This window comes from Eucalyptus grandis, chromosome 6, assembly GCF_016545825.1.
Source record: "Eucalyptus grandis isolate ANBG69807.140 chromosome 6, ASM1654582v1, whole genome shotgun sequence".
In the NCBI taxonomy this organism is placed as follows: Eukaryota; Viridiplantae; Streptophyta; class Magnoliopsida; order Myrtales; family Myrtaceae; genus Eucalyptus; species Eucalyptus grandis.
The window spans coordinates 32,765,915-32,770,986 of record NC_052617.1 but is presented as its reverse complement, the minus strand read 5'-3'; the positions used below and the strand labels follow the sequence as shown (position 1 = coordinate 32,770,986).

Below are 5,072 nucleotides of genomic sequence, written 5' to 3'. Positions count from 1 at the left end.
GCAAACAAGAATATCTCATAAAAGATAAATGGAATAGGATAAAGTTAGTATCGAATATGCATCCACAGGAAATAAGTTAGTTCTGTAAAAATAACTATCTTTGTCATGAATACCAACAATGCTTAAGATACTGCAAGCATTTAAATGATCAAAACACAATCCAAAAAACACAATCCAAACCATCCAAACCAGTCACAACTAGACAAAAATCAAAGTTAAATCTATAAATCAAATCAAATATGCATCAACTTCTCCCCCTTTTTTGTCAGCATTAAAAAGGTAGAGACGAAAAAGAGAATTGGATTAAGATTGTTTTGGAACGTGAACAAGCTGGAAAATCTCCCATCGACTTGACAGTCTCTTCCGGCTTTCTCAGATCCTCCTTCAGTTGCGCTACTTCCTCACCCTTGGCAGTTGCTTGAACTTGAAGATTGAGGGCTTGAACTTGATTGTGCAAAGAAACTGAAGATGCTTGATTAGCATTATGCATATTCTGAAATTCGATCCCAAAGCATAAATCTAACCTCTCATCTCTATAAGAACATCAAGCACACTTATAAGATCTCCTGAGTTATCAGTTTGAGTGCTTGCTTTAGCATGATCAGTTTGTGGAGTATTGGTGTGACATCCAGATTTTCGGGTTTTAATTCGACTGGATAAATAGAGCCATTTTCGTTCAATTAAAGCCAGGGATTGTGAAATTGGAATGCAAGTGGGCTATATTGGTAAGGAAAAATACCAATTGGAATGATGAGGTGTTGCATAAATTAATGGGGGTCAATTTGATTTAATTCAAGAGGAATTAAGGCCTAATTGGAAAGAAAACCTAGCAAATTCGTATGCCCATAGACCCAATATTTTAAACTACCTAAAGTCTTCTAGAAGGGTTATTTTGGGGCTTGAAAGGTGGGTGGATGACAGCCATGGTGGCCCACGTATGGCTGACCTAGAGAGAGAGAGAGTGAGAGAAAAAGAAAGAAAATATGGTTTTCTCTTCTTCTCTTCTCTCTCCCGTCGACACCCTCTCTCCTCTCTTCTTGCTCGTGCCATGGCTGTGCGAAGACCGGAGCAGCCGAAGCAAAGAACAGCGGCTTCGCCCGTCGCCGCCTCTCGCCGCCGCCATCGCACGCCCGCAAGCACCGGAGCTGCTCGCACACCCGAGCCGCCCGCCGAGCTGCCGTCTGCGTGCGTCCGCCCCTCTCCTCCCTCGGTTCAAACAGGTAACCGACTAGCGAAGTAGAAGCAGCGATCGGCGTTGCTTGAAGGAGCTACAATCGCGCCGGAGCTGCCTTCGCCGTCGTGCCGGAACGCTGCCACCGTCCGTCTCCGCTCGCCCGCTTGAACGCCGTCCACCCTCTGTCTTCCCCTCCGTTTGCCGCTCGGGATCTCGATCCGGGAAGACACCGGAGTTGGGGTAGCAGCCGGCGTTGTTGGACCGGAGCTGCCGCACCGCCGCCGCGCGACGCCGTGCGCTCCGCCGCTGCTCCGCTTAGCTCGGTCTCCCTCTCGCCCAACTCGCTATTCCGAGCCGCTGTCCAACCCCGTTCCGCCTCGTTCAGCTCCATTTTGGCCAGCACAAGCCACGGTTCAGCCACCTCCGGCCACCATGCGCCGCCACTTCAACCCACCGGAGCTCCACCGGACTCTAGCTGCCCTTGGCCACCTCAATCGACCTCGGAACGGCCTCAACCAGCCGCGCACGAGAGTGCAGAAAGTGGGTATCGCAGAGGGTTTTGGCCCGTTTTGGCCGTTTTCCCGAGCCCGGATGCTCGGCCCGCTTTGAGGAAAGTTGATCCTCGCGTCGAGCCCGTCGTTTTGAGTGAGTTTTACTCACTAATGCCTTCTTAGTTTGCTAATTATACTTAAAGGTTGATTAGTGTTAATTAAGTGTAATTAGGTTGTTAGATTAGAATTGATTAGTGATTATTAGTTAATTGCTTTGTATATTAGTGATGTGATTAGTGTAATTAGATAGAGAATTGCATGTAGTATTTATTGGATGCTTCGTGGGATTTTTCCCGACCCTTATCGGGTGTTAATTAGGCAATTCGGGCATAAGTGAGATTTTTGGTATTTTAATATTATTTTTCGGAATTAATTAATTATTTATTTATTTTCCGAAAATTCAACCGAGATGGTCGGAACCGAAATTTTATGCTAATGATCGTGGTGCAGTCCGTTTATTTAATTGAATTTTATATTATGCTAAATTGAATTTATTGTATGTATTTATTTAATTTTCGGAATTAATTGTTTAATTATTTATTTTTCCGAAAATTCAACTGGGATGCCCAGCGACCGAAATTTCGTACTGATTGTCGTTGTACAGTCTGTTTATTTAATTGAGCTTGATTTTGTGCTAAATTGATTTATCAATGATTTTAGGATTTATTCCTAAATTGAATCATCTTTGGTTATTAATTGAAGAATAACCGGGCATCGGTTGATAATGCCACTACATACATAATTGCCGAGTGGGGCCGTGATGCCACTACATATTGAAAGTTGCCGAGTGGGGCCGTGATGCCACTACATATGACATTGCCGAGTGGGGCCGTGATGCCACTACATATTGAAAGTTGCCGAGTGGGGCCGTGATGCCACTACATATAACATTGCCGAGTGGGGCCGTGATGCCACTACATATAGCATTGCCGAGTGGGGCCGTGATGCCACTACATATTAAAAGTTGCCGGGTGGGGCCGTGATGCCACTAAATCTAAGAAAATTGCTTGGTGGGGCCATGATTACCACCTATAATTAAGTTGTGTCCTAAGGACCGTGATTCATAATTGGGAATTGAATTGGAATAGTTGAAATGACCGGAAGTGGTCTTGTTGATATATAATCGACTAGGTCGATTGATCATTGCTTGATATGGTGTTGTGAATGGGCAGATTGATTGGAAATGACCATGAGATGGTCTGATTGACTTGTAATCGACTAGGTCGATTGATCGATTATTCGATCTGAATGTGACTTGATGTGATGCATTGCCTTGGGTTGATGTTGTGAATTGAATGATTGAAGGGAGATGATCGTGAGTGGTCTTCCTGATGTGAAATCGACTAAGTCGATTAGATCGATGCTTCGATCTGTGATGTAATTGCTTGTGTGCCTATTTGATATGTGCTAACATGCAGGTGGAATCTAAGGCCAAGGTAAGTCCTCTGACTCATGTTGTGTATAGGCAGCCCTAAGGTGTATTAGTTTACTAATCGGGTCTTAGGAAGTAGAACTTGCTGAGACGTGGTCTCAGTGGTTATTGAATAACCATTTCAGGACCTGGATGAGGAGCCTAAGAAGCATGAATCTAATGAGGAGATCCCTGTTGAGGAACCCAAAGAGGAGTACGTGGAGGAGGACCCCGAGTATGACATCGAGTATGACCCGGATGAGGACCGAGATCCTATCCTGTCTTGTCAGACCTTGTTTGAATGTAATAAGATGTAGTTGTGAACTTTTAGTATGAAAAATGTATGGCCTACTTTTCTATCCCATTGCTTTATTGTCTGGGGAATTATAATTGCTTCCGCATGTGCATATATAAATGAAATGGTCGGCGATACATAGTTCCTGGGATATCGCATTTTTTTAAATCGACCAAAAGTAAGGGATGTGTGCGTGCCTGAGGGTCGGGGCGTGACAATTGGCAGATGATGGAACTTCAGCATGAGCACCCAGACTTGGAGATGAAACCTCATTACCTTCTTCAGGAAATTGAGATGCATATACATCTTCCGGATCTGCGGCAGAGAACGTTTGACATCATCACTAGTAAAAGCAAGTGACGAAGTACCTCTTCTATTAGCAGCTCCCTCTGTTTCAATGCCTTCAGGTGGAGAGATGTACTCTTCATGCTCTGTCTCTTCTTCAATGACACGATGACCTTGTTCTCCTCTTTGCTCTTCTTCTACAGTTCTTCCTTCCTCTGCTTCTTTCCTCATCGATTCCCTATCTTCATTCCTCTACTCTATTTCCTTTGTGTCTTGGTTCTTTCTATCCTCTGTCTCTGAAACAAAATGCTGTAAGTTCCTTAAAGCAAGAGCGGAAATGGTGATATCTTCCTCATCTTCTTCATCCCGCAAGATGAGTGCTCTCCTTTTCTTGGATGGGGCTGTCATGGGCTCCTTGCCTTTCCGTTTTGCAGCCACAAAGTCTTGATGAGTCTTGACAGGAGTCTTCTCATTAAATTTCTCTAAAGCCTTGTTTAGCTTATTCAGACTCATCTTTGAAACCATCTTTAGTCCCACCACCATTTGATCACAGGTTCGAACACACAGAATTTTAAAATGTTTGAATAGCTGAGTAACAAGTGCTGAATAAGGAAGTTGGCCCTTATCCTTTACCATTGATCTATACATGTAAAACATGATAGTGTGTGGCAGAGAGAACTTTTTACCAGCATTGATAGCATACATCAGCTTCGCTTCTAAATTGGAGACGTCAGTCTTTGATGTGGATTTGGGTCTAAGACAATTAATCACAATCTTGTGAAGCAAGACATTTGAGGCACTCATCATCAAATACGAAATTTGGCCTTCTGCCATTCCATCTCGAACAAGCTCCACAATCGCACAACCAATAGACACACTAATTGATTGGAACATCCCTCTCTCTACTCCAATCACATCAGCCAGAGTGTCCATATGAACCACATAATCCTGGTCTCTAACACTAAAAGAAAATCTATTCACATCCAAAAAGCTTAGATTGGAATAGAAATACGCAGTAAGTTCTGAATGAGCTATTGTTGTTTTAGAGCAAAATCGTTCAAGTTGAAGTAAAGTAAATTTCTCCCGTAACTTCACGTTCAGAAAGTTAAGAAAATCAAAATCCACACTCCTTGGGTTCATCACCCCTCGATTCAGCAACTTAGACTAAACTCGTTTATGTTCTTTAGAATGAAACAGATCAGTTCTTCTTCCTCGAATGTTCGCAACAACACCCATTCTAGACTTAAAATGAGTGAACATCTTTTCACCATCATTTTCATTAGGTTGACTAAATCCTCTAACACGTGGATCACTTGGGAAATTCGCAAAAGCCCTTTCTGTTGAGCTAGCAAGAGC

The 5,072-nt window shown here is 43.4% G+C and overlaps 1 long non-coding RNA gene across 1 annotated transcript; it reads left to right on the top strand.

The window, feature by feature from the left end:
* The first annotated feature begins 1,709 nt into the window (after positions 1-1,709).
* LOC120294932 lies at positions 1,710-3,495 on the top strand. The gene is made up of 2 exons (XR_005552287.1): positions 1,710-1,819; positions 3,283-3,495. It is a non-coding gene; the product is annotated as an uncharacterized LOC120294932 (long non-coding RNA).
* The last annotated feature ends 1,577 nt before the right edge of the window (positions 3,496-5,072 follow it).